This window comes from Manis pentadactyla (genome assembly GCF_030020395.1).
Source record: "Manis pentadactyla isolate mManPen7 chromosome 15 unlocalized genomic scaffold, mManPen7.hap1 SUPER_15_unloc_1, whole genome shotgun sequence".
Classification (NCBI taxonomy): domain Eukaryota; kingdom Metazoa; phylum Chordata; class Mammalia; order Pholidota; family Manidae; genus Manis; species Manis pentadactyla.
Genome location: NW_026644588.1, coordinates 1,536,713 through 1,555,651, shown reverse-complemented (window position 1 = coordinate 1,555,651; position 18,939 = coordinate 1,536,713).

Sequence of the window (18,939 nt, the reverse complement as noted above, 5' to 3'; positions counted from 1 at the left end):
ATACTATATATTCCATAGTATTTCATTCCATTCCATTCCATATGTATTGTGTATATATATCTGTATGTGTACACACACACCACATCCTTTTTATCCAACTATCAATAGACAGTTTGCTTCTATAAATTATTGTAAATAATACTGTGATGAACATAGGGATGCATTAGTCTTTTTGAAATAGTGTTTTCATCTTGTTTGGATAAATGCCTAGAAGGGAAATTGATGGATTATATGATAGTTATATTTTTAATTTTTTGAGGAAACTCCATTCTCTTTTCCATACTGCTATACCAGATTACTTTCTCACCAACAGTTCATGAGGGTTCCCTTTTCTCCACATCCTCACCTACACTTGTTATTTCTTGTCTTTTTGATACTAGCCATCCTGACAGGTACAAGGTGATTTGTCATTCTGGTTTTCATTTGCATTTCTCTGATAAAATGATGAGCATCTTTTCATGTGCATGTTGGCCATCTGTATGTCTTATTTGGGAAAATGTTTATTCGGGTCATCTGCCCATTTTTAAATCAGGTTGTTTCTTTTCGATGTTGAATTTTATTAGTTCCTTGTATATTTTGGATGTTAACCCTTTAAGGGATATATCATTTGTGAGCACCTCCCATTCAGTACATTGCCTTTTCATTTTCATGGTCGTTTTCTTTGCTGAGCAAAAGCCTTTTAATTTGACATAATCCCATTTGTTTGTTTTTGCTTTTGTGGTCCTTGCCTGAGAAGACAGATATCAAAAAAATATTGGTAAGACCAATGTGAAAGAGCTTACTGCTAGGGTTTTCTTCTAGTATTATGGTTTCAAGTTTTTAAGTCTTAAATCCATTTTGAGTTTATTTATTTATTTTTAAATTTTGGTATCATAAATCTACAATTACATGAAGAACGCTATGTTTACCAGGCTCCCCCTTCACCAAGTCCACCCACCCCCACCCCACTACAGTCACTGTCCATCAGCATAGCAAGATGCTGTACAATCACCACCTGTCTTCTCTGTGTTGTATAGCATTCCCCATAACCCCCCCAACACTATACATATTAATTGTAATGCCCCGTTTTTCCCCACCCTTATCCCTCCCTTCACACCCATCCTCCCCAGTCCCTTTCCCTTTGGTAACTGTTAGTCCACTCGTGGGTTCTGTGATTCTGCTGCTGTTTTGTTCCTTCAGGTTTTCTTTGTTCTTATACTCCACATATGACTGAAATTATTTGGTACTTGTCTTACTCTGCCTGGCTTATTTCACTGAGCATAATGCCCTCTAGCTCCATCCCTGTTGTAAATGGTAGGATTTGTTTTCTTATGGCTGAATAATATTCCATTGTGTATATGTACCACATCTTCTTTATCCATTCATCTACTGATGGACATTTCGGTTGCTTCCATTTCTTGGCTATTGTAAATAGTGCTGCGATAAACATAGGGGTGCATCTGTCTTTCTCAAACTGGGCTGCTGCATTCTTAGGGTAAATTCTTAGAAGTGGAATTCCTGGGTCAAATGGTAAGTCTATTTTGAGCTTTTTGAGGAACCTCCATACTGCTTTCCACAATGGTTGAACTAATTTGCATTCCCACCAACAGTGTAGGAGGGTTCCCCTTTCTCCACAACTTCACCAACATTTGTTGTTGTTTGTCTTTTGGATGGTGGCCATCCTTACTGGTGTGAGGTGATATCTCATTGTGGTTTTAATTTGCATTTCTCTGATGACAAGCAATGTGGAGCATCTTTTCATGTGTCTGTTGGCCATCTAAATTTCTCCTTTAGGGAACTATCTATTCACCTCCTCTGCCCATTTTTAATTGGATTATTTGCTTTTTTGTTGAGGTGTGTGAGCTCTTAATATATTTTGGATGTCAACCCTTTATTGGATCTGTCATTTATGAATATATTCTCCCATACTGTAGGGTACCTTTTTGTTCTATTGATGGTGTCCTTTGCTGTACAGAAGCTTTTCATCTTGATATAGTCCCACTTGTTCATTTTTGCTTTTGTTTCCCTTGCCCAGGGAGGTATGTTCAAGAAGAGGTCACTCATGTTTATGTCTAAGAGATTTTTGCCTATGTTTTTCTCTAAGAGTTTTATGGTTTCATGACTTATGTTCAAGTCTTTGATCCATTCCAAATTTACTTTTATGTATGGTGTTAGGCAGTGATCCAGTTTCATTCTCTTACATGTAGCTGTCCAGTTTTGCCAGCACCATTTTTTTTTTTTTAATAATTATTTTTTATTGAAGGGTAGTTGACACACAGTATTACATTACATGAGTTTCAAGTGTACAACACAGTGGTAGAACATTTATATACATAATTCTAGGTTCCAGCTATCACCCTACCAGGCTGTTACAATATCTTGACTATATTCCTTATGCTATACATTACATCCCGGTTACTAATTTATTTTACCATTGGAAGTCTTTCCTTCTATTTTTTTTTTTTTTTTTTTTTTTGTGAGGGCATCTCTCATATTTATTGATCAAATGGTTGTTAACGACAATAAAATTCTGTATAGGGGAGTCAATGCTCAATGCACAATCATTATTCCACCCCAAGCCTAATTTTTGTCAGTCTCCAATCTTCTGAGGCATAACAAACAAGTTTTTACATGTAGAACAAATTCTTACATAATGAATAAGTTACATAGTGAACAGTACAAGGGCAGTCATCACAGAAACTTTGGGTTTTGCTCATGCATTATGAACTATAAACAGTCAGTTCAAATATGAATACTCATTTGGTTTTTATACTTGATTTATATGTGGATACCACATTTCTCTCTTTATTATTATTATTTTTAATAAAATGCTGAAGTGGTAGGTAGATACAAGATAAAGGTAGAAAACATAGTTTAGTGTTGTAAGAGAGCACATGTAGATGATCAGGTGTGTGCCTGTAGACTATGTGTTAATCCAAGCTAGACCAGGGCAATAAAACATCCACGTATGCAGAAGATTTCTCTCAGAACGGGGGGGTGAGGTTCTAAGCCTCACCTCTGTTGATCCCCAATTTCTCACCTGATGGCCCCCCTGCGACTGTGCCTGTCTTAGGTTGTTCCTCCCTTGAGGAATCTTACCCGTCTCTGGCTAACCAGTCATCTTCCGGGGCCATACAGGGAAATGTGAAGTTGGTAAGTGAGAGAGAAGCCTTATTGTTTGAAAAAGTTAGCTTTTTACTTCTTTGCATATTTATGCCCTGTGGCTTCTATGCCCAGCATTTGTCTTGAGGTATCTTTACCACTTGGAAGAATTATGATACTCGGTAAATTTGATATGAGGCACGAATTCTATTTAAGGGTTGTAATTAGGAAGGAAGAAGAAAACCTATAGAAGTAGCAGGCGGAAGAAAACATGGAAAGATTGATTATTTCTTTGATATATCTTCTTGTAGAGTAACTTCAGCATGTATAGGTTTTAAGCTACTACTTAAATTGCGCACACACATTAACATAATAGGAGTACAGTTACATAACCAAAGCATACCTGTAATTACCAGCCATCTGCAGTGAAACCAAGAAAACCAGTTAGGCACCTTAGGCATTTGTGAAAACTTATCTATGATATGGTGGATATTGTCCAACTGAACTTGAACAGTCTGAGAGAAATCAGACAAATTAAAACAACCCATTCCTGGGGACTGTTCACATGACATATGTTCTTTTAACAGTAAATAGTTTGTAGTTGTAAGACTTTGGAGCGCTACAATTTGAACTTCTCCAAATTCTTGGTTGAGTTCCAACAGTATAGATCCAGTCCAATTTTGTTGTTTTACTGTATGCACAGGCCAGCTTAGATATCTCCTTCCTCATTCCCATGGCAAGTCCAGGAACTGGTGGGATGAGTGCATCTACAGCTGTAGCAGTGCGTGGATCTTTGTTGGGGTTTTTTGATGATCATTTTCTGGCATGAGTCTTCCAGAGAGTGCAGATGTTGGAAGTTCTTTTTCATATCGTATCTTAGTTCATTTTCGGGGTAGCCCAATTAGGCTTTGATCCTCTGTATAAACACAAACAGACCCTTTGCCTACACTTTTATATGCCCTTTATACCCTTGTGTAGAACTCATTGGAGGTTACCACACAGGAACTGCCCTTTTTTTTTTTTTTTTTTTTTTTGCTATCACTAATCTACACTTACATGACGAATATTATGTTTACTAGGCTCTCCCTATACCAGGTCTCCCCTATAAACCCCTTTACAGTCACTGTCCATCAGCATAGCAAAATGTTGTAGAATCACTACTTGCCTTCTCTGTGTTGTACAGCCCTCCCTTTTCTCCTACACCCCCATGCATGTTAATCTTAATACCCCCTTACTTCTCCCCCCCTTATCCCTCCCTACCCACCCATCCTCCCCAGTCCCTTTCCCTTTGGTACCTGTTAGTCCATTCTTGAGTTCTGTGATTCTGCTGCTGTTTTGTTCCTTCAGTTTTTCCTTTGTTCTTATATTCCACAGATGAGTGAAATCATTTGGTATTTGTCTTTCTCCGCTTGGCTTGTTTCACTGAGCATAATACCCTCCAGCTCCATCCATGTTGCTGCAAATGATTGGATTTGCCCTTTTCTTATAGCTGAGTAATATTCCATTGTGTATATGTACCACATCTTCTTTATCCATTCATCTATTGATGGACATTTAGGTTGCTTCCAATTCTTGGCTATTGTAAATAGTGCTGCAATAAACATAGGGGTGCATCTGTCTTTCTCAAACTTGATTGCTGCGTTCTTAGGGTAAATTCCTAGGAGTGGAATTCCTGGGTCAAATGGTAAGTCTGTTTTGAGCATTTTGATGTACCTCCATACTGCTTTCCACAATGGTTGAACTAACTTACATTCCCACCAGCAGTGTAGGAGGGTTCCCCTTTCTCCACAGCCTCGCCAACATTTGTTGTTGTTTGTCTTTTGGATGGCAGCCATCCTTACTGGTGTGAGGTGATACCTCATTGTAGTTTTAATTTGCATTTCTCTGATAATTAGCGATGTGGAGCATCTTTTCATATGTCTGTTGGCCATCTGTATTTCTTTTTTGGAGAACTGTCTGTTCAGTTCCTCTGCCCATTTTTTAATTGGGTTATTTGTTTTTTGTTTGTTGAGGCGTGAGGGCTCCTTATATATTCTGGACGTCAAGCCTTTATCGGATGTGTCATTTTCAAATATATTCTCCCATACTGTAGGGATCCTTCTTGTTCTATTGATGGTGTCTTTTGCTGTACAGAAGCTTTTCAGCTTAATATAGTCCCAGTTACTCATTTTTGCTGTTGTTTTCCTTGCCCGGGGAGATATGTTCAAGAAGAGGTCACTCATGTTTATGTCTAAGAGGTTTGTGCCTATGTTTTCTTCCAAGAGTTTAATGGTTTCATGGCTTACATTCAGGTCTTTGATCCATTTGGAGTTTACTTTTGTATATGGGGTTAGACAATGGTCCAGTTTCATTCTCCTACATGTAGCTGTCCAGTTTTGCCAGCACCACCTGTTGAAGAGACTGTCATTTCGCCATTGTATGTCCATGGCTCCTTTATCAAATATTAATTGACCATATATGTCTGGGTTAATGTCTGGATTCTCTAGTCTGTTCCATTGGTCTGTGGCTCTGCTCTTGTGCCAGTACCAAATTGTCTTGATTACTATGGCTTTATAGTAGAGCTTGAAGTTGGGAAGTGAGATCCCCCCTACTTTATTCTTCTTTCTCAGGATTGCTTTGGCTATTCGGCGTCTTTGGTGTTTCCATATGAATTTTTGAATTATTTGTTCCAGTTCATTGAAGAATGTTGCTGGTAGTTTCATAGGGATTGCATCAAATCTGTATATTGCTTTGGGCAGGATGGCCATTTTGACGATATTAATTCTTCCTAGCCACGAGCATGGGATGAGTTTCCATCTGTTAGTGTCCCCTTTAATTTCTCTTAAGAGTGACTTGTAGTTTTCAGAGTATAAGTCTTTCACTTCTTTGGTTAGGTTTATTCCTAGGTATTTTATTTTTTTTGATGCAATTGTGAATGGAGTCGTTGTCCTGATTTCTCTTTCTGTTGGTTCATTGTTAGTATATAGGAAAGCCACAGATTTCTGTGTGTTGATTTTGTATCCTGCAACTTTGCTGTATTCCGATATCAGTTCTAGTAGTTTTGGGGTGGAGTCTTTAGGGTTTTTTATGTACAGTATCATGTCATCTGCAAATAGTGACAGTTTAACTTCTTCTTTACCAATCTGGATTCCTTGTATTTCTTTATTTTGTCTGATTGCCGTTGCTAGGACCTCCAGTACTATGTTAAATAACAGTGGAGAGAGTGGGCATCCCTGTCTAGTTCCCGATCTCAGAGGAAATGCTTTCAGCTTCTCGCTGTTCAATATAATGTTGGCTGTGGGTTTATCATAGATGGCCTTTATTATGTTGAAGTACTTGCCCTGTATTCCCATTTTGATGAGAGTTTTTAACATGAATGGATGTTGAACTTTGTCAAATGCTTTTTCAGCATCTATGGAGATGATCATGTGGTTTTTGTCTTTCTTTTTGTTGATGTGGTGGATGATGTTGATGGACTTTCGAATGTTGTACCATCCTTGCATCCCTGGGATGAATCCCACTTGGTGATGGTGTATGATCCTTTTGATGTATTTTTGAATTCGGTTTGCTAATATTTTGTTGAGTATTTTTGCATCTACGTTCATCAGGGATATTGGTCTGTAGTTTTCTTTTTTGGTGGGGTCTTTGCCTGGTTTTGGTATTAGGGTGATGTTAGCTTCATAGAATGAGTTTGGGAGTATCCCCTCCTCCTCTATTTTTTGGAAAACTTTAAAGAGAATGGGTATTATGTCTTCCCTGTATGTCTGATAAAATTCCGAGGTAAATCCATCTGGCCCGGGGGTTTTGTTCTTTGGTAGTTTTTTGATTACCTCTTCAATTTCGTTGCTGGTAATTGGTCTGTTTAGATTTTCTGTTTCTTCCTGGGTCAATCTTGGAAGGTTATATTTTTCTAGGAAGTTGTCCATTTCTCCTAGGTTTCCCAGCTTGTTAGCATATAGGTTTTCATAGTATTCTCCAATAATTCTTTGCATTTCTGTGGGGTCCGTCGTGATTTTTCCTTTCTCGTTTCTGATACTGTTGATTTGTGTTGACTCTCTTTTCTTCTTAATAAGTCTGGCTAGAGGCTTATCTATTTTGTTTATTTTCTCGAAGAACCAGCTCTTGGTTTCATTGATTTTTGCTATTGTTTTATTCTTCTCAATTTTATTTATTTCTTCTCTGATCTTTATTATGTCCCTCCTTCTGCTGACCTTAGGCCTCATCTGTTCTTCTTTTTCCAATTTCGATAATTGTGACATTAGACCATTCATTTGGGATTGCTCTTCCTTTTTTAAATATGCTTGGATTGCTATATACTTTCCTCTTAAGACTGCTTTTGCTGTGTCCCACAGAAGTTGGGGCTTAGTGTTGTTGTTGTCATTTGTTTCCATATATTGCTGGATCTCCATTTTGATTTGGTCATTGATCCATTGATTATTTAGGAGCGTGTTGTTAAGCCTCCATGTGTTTGTGAGCCTCTTTGCTTTCTTTGTACAGTTTATTTCTAGTTTTATGCCTTTGTTGTCTGAAAAGTTGGTTGGTAGGATTTCAATCTTTTGGAATTTTCTGAGGCTCTTTTTGTGGCCTAGAATGTGGTCTATTCTGGAGAATGTTCCATGTGCACTTGAGAAGAATGTATATCCCGCTGCTTTTGGATGTAGAGTTCTATAGATGTCTATTAGGTCCATCTGCTCTACTGTGTTGTTCAGTGCTTCCGTGTCCTTACTTATTTTCTGCCCAGTGGATCTATCCTTTGGGGTGAGTGGTGTGTTGAAGTCTCCTAGAATGAATGCATTGCAGTCTATATCCCCCTTTAGTTCTGTTAGTATTTGTTTCACATATGCTGGTGCTCCTGTGTTGGGTGCATATATATTTAGAATGGTTATATCCTCTTGTTTGACTGAGCCCTTTATCATTATGTAGTGTCCTTCTTTATCTCTTGTTACTTTCTTTGTTTTGAAGTCTATTTTGTCTGATATTAGTACTGCAACCCCTGCTTTCTTCTCACTGTTGTTTGCTTGAAATATGTTTTTCCATCCCTTGACTTTTAGTCTGTACATGTCTTTGGGTTTGAGGTGAGTTTCTTGTAAGCCGAATATAGATGGGTCTTGCTTTTTTATCCATTCTGTTACTCTGTGTCTTTTGATTGGTGCATTCAACCCATTAACATTTAGGGTGACTATTGAAAGATATGTACTTATTGCCATTGCAGGCTTTAAATTCGTGGTTACCAAAGGTTCAAGGTTAGCCTCTTTATTATCTTACTGCCTAACTTAGCTCACTTATTGAGCTGTTATATACACTGTCTGGAGATTCTTTTCTTCTCTCCCTTCTTGTTCCTCCTCCTCGATTCTTCATATGTTGGGTGTTTTGTGCTGTGCTCCTTCTAGGAGTGCTCCCATCTAGAGCAGTCCCTGTAAGATGTCCTGTAGAGGTGGTTTGTGGAAAGCAAATTCCCTCAGCTTTTGTTTGTCTGGGAATTGTTTAATCCCACCGTCATATTTGAATGATAGTCGTGCTGGATACAGTATCCTTGGTTCAAGGCCCTTCTGTTTCATTGTATTAAATATATCATGCCATTCTCTTCTGGCCTGTAGGGTTTCTGTTGAGAAATCTGACGTTAGCCTGATGGGTTTCCCTTTATAGGTGACCTTTTTCTCTCTAGCTGCCTTTAACACTCTTTCCTTGTCCTTGATCTTTGCCATTTTAATTATTATGTGTCTTGGTGTTGCCCTTCTTGGATCCTTTCTGTTGGGGGTTCTGTGTATTTCCGTGGTCTGTTTGATTACTTCCTCCCCCAGTGTGGGGAAGTTTTCAGCAAGTATTTCTTCTAAGATACTTTCCATCTCTTTGCCTCTCTCTTCTTCTTCTGGGACCCCTATGATACGGATATTGTTCCTTTTGGATTGGTCACACAGTTCTCTTAATATTGTTTCATTCCTGGAGATCCTTTTGTCTCTCTCTATGTCAGCTTCTATGCGTTCCTGTTCTCTGATTTCAATTCCATCAATGGCCTCTTGCATTCTATCCATTCTGCTTATAAACCCTTCCAGAGTTTGTTTCATTTCTGCGATCTCCTTTCTGGCATCTGTGATCTCTTTCCGGACTTCATCCCATTTTTCTTGCGTATTTCTCTGCATCTCTGTCAGCATGTTTATGATTCTTATTTTGAATTCTTTGTCAGGAAGACTGGTTAGGTCTGTCTCCTTCTCTGGTGTTGTCTCTGTGATCTTTGTCTGCCTGTAGCTTTGCCTTTTCATGGTGATAGGAATAGTCTGCAGAACTGGGACGAGTGACGGCTGGAAGGACTTCCTTTCTTGTTGGTTTGTGGCCCTCCTCTCCTGGGAGAACAGCGGCCTCTACTGGCTTGTGCTGCGCAGCTGCGCGCAGACAGTGTTTCTGCTTCCTGCCCGGCTGCTATGGAGTTAATCTCCGCTGTTGCTGTGGGCGTGGCCCGGCTCGGGCAGCTACTCCAAAATGGTGGAGTCGCGTTGGAGCAGGAGCTGCTGGGAGGCTATTTATCTCCGTAAGGGGCCTCCCTGCTCCCTGCAGCCCAGGGGTTAGGGTGCCCCGAGATCCCGGATTCCCTACCTCTGGATTAAGTGACCCGCCCTGCCCCTTTAAGACTTCCAAAAAGCACCCGCCAAAACAAAACAACGACCACAAAAAAAAACAAGAAAAAAATTTTTTTTAATTAAAAAAAAAAAATTTTTTTTAATTAAAAAAAAAAGGTGTTCGTTCGTTTTTCTTTATTCTCCGGTGCCAGCCTCAGGCCTCTGCTCACCGGTCTTTCTGCCCTGTTTCCCTAGTATTGGGGTCCCTGTCCCTTTAAGACTTCCAAAAAGCGCTCGCCAAAACAAAGCAGCAAAAAAGCAAAAAAAAAAAAAAAAAATGGTCGCGCGCTTTTCTTATGTCTTCTGTCGCCCAGCCTCCAGTGCCTGCTCACTGTTGTTGCTGCCCTGTTTTCCCAGTATCGAGGGCCCTGCACTCTGGCCCGGATGGCTGGGGCTGGGTGTTCGGCAGCCCTGGGCTCCGTCTCCCTCCCGCTCTGCCTGCTCTTCTCCTGCCGGGAGCTGGGGGGAGGGGCGCTCGGCTCCCGCGGGGCCGGGGCTTGTATCTTACCCCCTTCGCGAGGCGCTGGGTTCTCTCAGGTGCGGATGTGGTCTGGATATTGTCCTGTGTCCTCTGGTCTTTATTCTAGGAAGGGTTGTCTTTGTTATATTTTCATAGATATATGTTGTTTTGGGAGGAGATTTCCGCTGCTCTACTCACGCCGCCATCTTCCGCCCCTCCTCGCCAGCACCATTTTTAAAAATTTATTTATTTTTAATTTTTTGAAGAACATTGTTTACTAGGCTCTCCCCTACCCCAAGTCCCCCCCACAAACCCCATTACAGTCACTGTCCATCAGCATAGCAAGATGCTGTAGAATCACTACTTGTCTTCTCTGTGTTGCAAAGCCCTCCCCTTTCCCCCACTCCCCACATTATACATGCTAATCATAATACCCCCTTTCTTCTTCCCCACCCTTATCCATCGGTACCCTCCCATTCTCACCAGTCTCTTTCTCTTTGGTAACTGTTAGTCCATTGGGTTCTGTGATTCTGCTGCTGTTTTGTTCCTTCAGTTGTTCTTTTGTTCTTATACTCCACAGATGAGTGAAATCATTTGGTATTTGTCTTTCTCCACTTGGCTTATTTCACTGAGCATAATACCCTCTAGCTCCATCCATGCTGTTGCAAATGGTAGGATTTGTTTTCTTCTTATAACTGAATAATATCCCATTGTGTATATGTACCACATCTTCTTTATCCATTCATCTACTGATGGACACTTAGGTTGCTTCCATTTCTTGGCTATTGTAAATAGTGCTGCGATAAACATAGGGGTGCATCTGTCTTTTTCAAACTGGAGTGCTGCATCCTTAGGGTAAATTCCTAGAAGTGGAATTCCTGGGTCAAATGTAAGTCTATTTTGAGCATTTTGAGGAACCTCCATATTGCTCTCCACAATGGTTGAACTAATTTACATTCCCACCAGCAGTGTAGGAGGGTTCCCCTTTCTTCGCAACCTCACCAACATTTGTTGTTTGTCTTTTGGATGGTGGCCATCCTTACTGTTATGAGGTGATATCTCATTGTGGTTTTAATTTGCATTTCTTTGATAACTAGCAATGTGGAGCATCTTTTCATGTATCTTTTCGCCATCTGAATTTCTGCTTTGGAGAACTGTCTGTTGAGCATCTCTGCCCATATTTTAATTGGATTATTTGCTTTTTGTTTGTTGAGGGGTGTGAGCTCTTTATATATTTTGGATGTCAAGCCTTTATCGGATCTGTCATTTGTGAAAATATTCTCCCATACTGTAGGGTACCTTTTTGTTCTATTGATGGTGTCCTTTCCTGTACAGAAGCTTTTCAGCTTGATATAGTCCCACTTGTTCATTTTTGCATTTGTTTTCCTTACCCGGGGAGATATATTCATGAAGAAGTCGCTAATGTTCACATCCAAGAGGTTTTTGCCTATGTTTTTTTCTAAGAGTTTTATAGTTTCATGACTTACATTAAGGTCTTTGATCCATTTTGAATTTACTTTTGTGTATGGGGTTAGACAGTGATCCAATTTCATTCTCTTCCACGTAGCTGTTCAGTTCTGCCAGCACCATCTGTGGAATACACTGTCATTTCCCCATTGTATGGCCATGGCTCCTTTATTGTATATTAATTGAGAATATATGTTTGGGTTAATGTCTGGAGTCTCTAATCTGTTCCACTGGTCTGTGTCTCTGTTCTTGTGCCAGTTAAAATTTTCTTGATTACTATGGCTTTGTAGTGGAGCTTGAAGTTGGGGAGTGAGATCCCCCCACTTTATTCTTTCTTATCAGGATTGCTTTGGCTATTTGGGGTCTTTGGTGTTTCCATATGAATTTTTGAACTATTTGTTCCAGTTCATTGAAGAAAGATGTTGGTAATTTGATAGGGATTGCATCAATTCTATATATTGTTTGGGGCAGGATGGCCATTTTGACAATATTAATTCTTCCTAGCCAAGAGCATGGGATGAGTTTCCATTTGTTAGTGACATCTTTAATTTCTCTTAAGAGTGTCTTATAGTTTTCAGGGTATAGGTCTTTTACTTCCTTGGTTAGGTTTATTCCTAGGTATTTTATTCTTTTTGATGCTATTGTGAATGGAATTGTTGTCCTGATTTCTCTTTCTATTAGTTCATTGTTAGTGTATAGGAAAGCCACAGATTTCTGTGTATTAATGTTGTATCCTGCCACTTTGCTGAATTCTGATATCAGTTCTAGTAGTTTGGGAGTGGAGTCTTTAGGGTTTTTTATGTACAATATCATCTGCAAATAGTGACAGTTTAACTTCTTCTTTACCAATCTGGATTCCTTGTATTTCTTTGTTTTGTCTAATTGCTGTGGCTATGACCTCCAGTACTATGTTGAATAACAGTGGGGAGAGTGGGCATCGCTGTCTTGTTCCCGATCTCAGAGGAAAAGCTTTCAGCTTCTCAATGTTCAGTATGATGTTGGCTGTGGGTATATCATATATGGCCTTTATTATGTTGAGGTACTTGCCCTCTATACCCATTTTGTTGAGAGTTTATCATGAAGATGTTGAATTTGTCGGATGCTTTTTCAGCATCTATGGAGATGATCATGTGGTTTTTGTCTTTCTTTTTGTTGATGTGGTGGATGATGTTGATGGATTTTCGAATGTTGTACCATCCTTGTATCCTTGGGATGAATCCCACTTGGTCATGGTGTATGATCCTTTTGATGTATTTTTGAATTCGGTTTGCTAATATTTTGTTGATTATTTTTGCATCTACGTTCATCAGGGATACTGGTCTGTAGTTTTCTTTTTTGGTGGGGTCTTTGCCTGGTTTTGGAATTAGGGTGATGTTGGCTTCATAGAATTAGTTTGGGAGTATTCCCTCCTCCTATATTTTTTGGAAAACTTTAAGGAGAATGGGTATTATGTCTTCTCTGTATGTCTGATGAAATTCCAAGGTAAATCCATGTGGCCCAGGGGTTTTGTTCTTGGGTAGTTTTTTGATTACTGCTTCAATTTTGTTGGTGGTATTTGTTGTGTTTAGATTTTCTGTTTCTTTGTGGGCCAGTCTTGGAAGGTTGTATTTTTCTAGGAAGTTGTCCATTTCTTCTAGGTTTTCCAGCTTGTTATCATATAGGTTTTCATAGTATTCTCTAATAATTCTTTGTATTTCTGTGGGGTCCGTCATGATTTTTCCTTTCTCATTACTCATTCTGTTGATGTGTGTTGATTCTCTTTTTCTCTTAATTAGTCTGGCTAGATGCTTATCTATTTTGTTTATTTTCTTGAAGAACCAGCTCTTGATTTCATTGATTTATTTCTATTGTTTTATTCTTCTCAATTTTATTTATTTCTTCTCTCATCTTTATTATGTCCCTCCTTCTGCTAATCTTAGGCCTCATTTTTTCTTCTTTTTCCAATTTCGATAATTGTGACATTAGACCATTCATTTGGGATTGTTCTTCCTTCTTTAAATATGCTTGGATTGCTATATACTTTACTCTTAAGATTGCTTTCGCTGCGCCCCACAGAAGTTGGGGCTTTGTGTTGTTGTTGTCATTTGTTTCCATATATTGCTTGATCTCTATTTTAATTTGTTCATTGATCCATTGATTATTTAGGAACATGTTGTCAAGCCTCCATGTATTTGTGAGCCTTTTTGCTTTCTTTGTACAATTTCTAATTTTATACCTTTCTGGTCTGAGAAGTCGGTTGGTAGGATTTCAGTCTTTTTGAACTTACTGAGACTCTCTTTGTGACCTAGTATGTGGTCTATTCTGGAGAATGTTCCATGTGTACTTGAGAAGAATGTTCATCCTGTTGCTTTTGGATGTAGAGTGCTGTAGATATCTATTAGGTCCACCTGTTCTAGTGTGTTGTTCAGTGCTTCTGTGTCCTTACTTATTTTTTGTCTGGTAGATCTGTCCTTTGGAGTGAGGGGTGTGTTGAACTCTCCCAAAATGAATACATTGCATTCTATTTCCTCCTTTAATTCTATTAGTATTTGTTTCACATATGCTGGTGCTCCTGTATTGGGTGCATATATATTTATAATGGTTATATCCTCTTGTTGGACTGAGCCCTTTATCATTATGTTATATCCTTCTTTATCTCTTGTTACTTTCTTTGTTTTAAAGTTTATTTTGTCTGATACTAGTACTGCAACACCTACTTTTCTCGCCCTGTTGTTTGCATGAAATATCTTTTTCCATCCCTTGACTTTTAGTCTGTGCATATCTTTGGGTTTGAGGTGAGTCTCTTGTCAGCAGTGTATAGATGGCTCTTGCTTTTTTATCTTTTCTATTACTCTGTCTTTTGATTGGCGCATTCAGTCCATTTACATTTAAGGTGATTATTGAAAGATATGTACTTATTGCCATTGCAGGCTTTAGGTTCATGGTTACCAAAGGTTCAAGGTTAGCTTCTTTACTGTCTTACTGTCTAACTTAACTCACTTATTGAGCTATTATAAACACAGTCTGATGCTTCTTTATTTCTCCCCCTTCTTATTCCTCCTCCTCCATTTTTCATATGTTGGGTGTTTTGTTATGTGATCTTTTTAGGAGCACACCCATCTAGAGCAGTCCCTCTAAAATACCCTGTAGAGGTGGATTGTGGGGGGCAAGTTCTCTCAGTTCTAACCATTTTTGAGTGGAGTCTTTATGGTTTTCTATATAATATTATGTCACCTGCAAAAAGTGACCATTTTACTCTTTCCTTTCTAATTTGTATGCCTTTTATTTCTTTTTCTTGACTAATTGCTCTGGCTAGGTCTTCCAATTCTGTATTGAATAAAAGTGATGAGAGTGAGCATCTTTATCTTCTTCCTGATCTGAGAGGAAAGGCCTTCAGCTTCTCGAGAGCAAGTTTGTCCCAATAGTTGCCAGTAGAGTGAGAACTGCAAACCCGCTGGTCTGTGAGGCTAGCTTGAGCAACAGGCTTACAGGGCAGTACCTGTGTTTTACCCCATGATTCCACTTATGGCAAAGAACACTTTAAGACAGCTCAGAAATACAGTAACTCAAAAGACAGCCAAATTGTATGAAAATGAGTAGCCTGATCTCCCAAGGATCTCAAAAAACTAGGAACCAATAAGAAAACAGGTATCAACCTGAGAATGAAAAGCCATGAAACTCAACACGAAGCACAGTTTAGAAAAGTGCTGATTGCCACATCTTTGTGGACTTGACTTGCCCTTAACAGCAAGGTACAAGGGACTTCTGTGGGTACCACACCTGGCGGAGGCTGGGGTCTGTGGTGACAGGCAATGCAGACCATATCTCAGTGGGACTTCCACGATTGATTGTAACATGGCTTCTACAGTTGCCACTTCCAGTCTATTTTGTTCATGTGTCCATTGAACGTTGATCAGAGAGACAGAGGCTCAACAGAAGTATGAGCTGATTGATCATAGACAGTGTGGAAGTTTCCTGCAACTTCTGATAGTATTTAACGCCTTAATCTAAATTTCTCTTTAAAAATTAGTTTTCACTTGCTTTGATACTAGTTGAGGAAATTATACATCTCTCATGCTTAATTGTTAATGTTGATCTAGATCTGTCCCAACACTTTCAACATTAAATGAACAGTTGCATGCCACACACAAAGACCTTGAAAAGGATTCTTACCACATTTAATTACCAAATTTACACTTGCATTGTGGCATTTTTGTATTGAGTGTACACAAAAAGTAGATAATAGCAACTTCAGCAAGAATAAAAAATATTGCCTTTTCAATCTCCAGAAGCACAGGAGGTTGTCACAACTGCCCCTTCTTCAGGGTGACCTCTGAGGTCACAGGCCTCTTGCAAAAAATTAGGACCACAGTGCAGTCTTCCATAGGAGGCCTTGGTAGCGACACAAACTAGGTAAAACCTGGAGCCCTCCATATTTGGCCATCATACTGTCCCTTCTGAGACAACCAACATTTGGATCCCCACGAAAGCTGTTTATTGTTCAGGTTGGCAGTCCTATTGTTTTTTCAAATTACCCTACACAGTTTAGAGAATTTCCAGGATTAAAAGTGCTCAAAGACCATTATTATTGCACAAAGCAGTGCCATGTGTAACAGGGCAGTTCCTGGTTTGGTGACTTGGAAGATGGAAAACCCCATCACAAGCACTATCTGAGACAACTGTGCTCTAAGAGTCAGTGCTTTTCTGCAAGCCGCCAGCAGAACCCAGACAGTGTTCTCAGAGGTAACACAGGGTCAGGTCCCTGCCCTAACTTGTCAGAGAGAAAGGACAAGACCCCACAAGAGCTCAGGATTCCCATGACTTCCTCCAACCATTGGGAGGGCACAAAGGTCAGCTTTGCTGAGCACACTAGGACGGTGACTAACACATAGTGTGTGGACCTGCCAGGTAGTAGAGATAAAACAGCTTGTCACAGAAACTAGCAGTATAAACCTGGCAAAGACCCTGGGTTGGTTACACATGCTCCCTACATCATTGAAATTTATGGAGATACTCAAGTGTGTGGTATCCAGATATAAGATTCAAGCAGCTGTGTCGGTCCCTCCCTGCTTCTGACACGCAGATATATATAGCTGAAAAAATTTCTTTAGCACAGAGGAGAGGTAAACTGGAGTGTTGTCAGTTTTTATGGTGGCAGGAACGTCTAGTACTGCAAATGCTTGTAAAAGATGAGTAATAACATGATGAGATCGTTTGCCTGTTAAAGCTGTGGCCCATGAAGCAGAAGAGTAAGTGTCAATGGAAACATGAATATGTTTTAGAGTTCCAAATTCAGGAACAATAGGAACATCCATTTGCCGTTGGGCATTAGGGCGTGTTCCCCTGGGAACGGTTCCATCTTGTGAGGAGAATTAATTTGAGAACAGGCTGGCCAAAAATTCAAGCTATTTTGAGCTACAGATTCAGAGAGCGAAAAATGTCTCTGTAACTTAAAGGAGGGAGCATGAGTCTGGTCATGATAGCGTTGAGCTGCCGAGTAATTAACTAAAGAAACAAGCTTGTCTACTTTATCATTACACTATGATAAAGGACCTGGTAAATTAGAATGTGATCATGTATGAGTGATGAAAAAGGGTGTAGACGTTGATGGATACATGCCTGTGACTGAGAAAATAAAGTGTTAATAGATTGTACGGTGCCCAATGTCACGGTTTCTAATAGAGGAACGGAAAGGCAGCAGAAGTGGAGTCAGTGACAATGTGAAGAGGACCTGGAAAATCTCGCAGAGCTTCCAATACAGCAAAGAACTCAATTTGCTGGGCACAAGTGAAAGACGTTTGAAAAGTTTTTGACAAACCAGAACAAGTTGTATAGGCTGCTTTAAAAGATTTTGTACCATCTGTAAAACAGGTAACAGTATTTAATAATGCGTTAGGAGTTTTTTGAGGAAGGATCCATTGATGGTACTGAAAAAAGGAAAATAATTTATTCTTAGGGTAATGAGTCAATATTTCCTAAAAAATTAGAAAGGGCAATTTGCCAATGAGTATTTTCTTGAAATATTTGCATAATATTTTGTTTAGATAATGGAAGAATAATGGAGTGAGGGTCTTGACCAGTCATCTGTCTTAGTCTCTGTCGTCCTTTCAGGATAATGGAGGCTACTTTGTCAATGTAAGGTTGTAAGCGGGTTTTAGTTTGATACTGCAAAAACATCCATTTTAACCACCCATCACATTGACAGAGCAATCCTGTGGGAGAATGGGGAGTAAAGTGAATTAATAAGAGTAAGGGTTTGTATAAGTCAATTTTTGATAATCGAGCCTTTTGAGTGTGTTGTTCTATCCACTTGAGTTCTTCCTCAGCTTTTGAGGTTAAGTCTCTAGGACTACTAAAATCTGGGGGTCCTTTTAAGGAATTGAAAAGATGTTGTAATTTATAAGTAGGAATTCCTAATAATGGTCGGATCAAATTGATATCTCCTAAGAGCTTTTGATAATCATTTCAAGTTTTAAGATGATCTCTCATTTGAATTTTTTGAGGGATTATTGAATTTTCCTGAATTTTATTCCCCAAATAATTCATTGGGTATTGTATTTGTATTCTATCTGGGATTATTTGTAATCGCCATTGTTTTAATCCAGTTTGTTTCACTCAGAATAGTGTTGAGAGATAAATGTTTAGGTAGGACTATGAGAATATCATCCATATAATGAATGATATAAGCTGATGCCATTTATCCCGTATAGGCTAAAGAGCCCTGTTTAATTTTACTAAATGGTAAGGCAGGCTTTCCAGCTGCTTGTATTTTTCCCTAGGCTTTTAGGCAACACAGACGTACTTGTGCTACTGCCGTGTCATCGTACCCAGCTTGTCTTTCTATCTGCAGCCAGTCTCCTTGTCCTGCTGGTTGTTCAGCAGTTGTAAGAACTGCAGGATCGGCAAGCTGATTTCTCCAAGCCTGTGCTCATACCACCGTTTTAAATTGTAAAAATTCAGAAGAGTCTAGACAAGTACGAGCCAATAAATCCCAATCGTGAGGAATCATCCTTTCCTGATCTGCCAACCCCAAGAGACCCACAACATATGGAGAATTAGTACCATAAGAGGAAACAGCCTGTTTAAAGTCTTTTAATGTCTAGTAAGGAATAGGTGTATAAAGTGCTTTGACCCCTCCTGGTGGAAAATCAGGATCCTCACCTGGCCCAAAAGGAGTTAAATAACTGGTGATACTAAGGGTGTCAGATAAGCATCTATATCACCCTCCGACTGGGCTTTACGTACTCCTGCCGCTAAGGCAGACGCAGCAGGAACAGAGGCTACGGATTTTTTACAAGAGGAATGAATAGAACTCTCGTCAGTCTCTGAAGAAGAGGAAGAGGAGGACGAGGAGGAGTC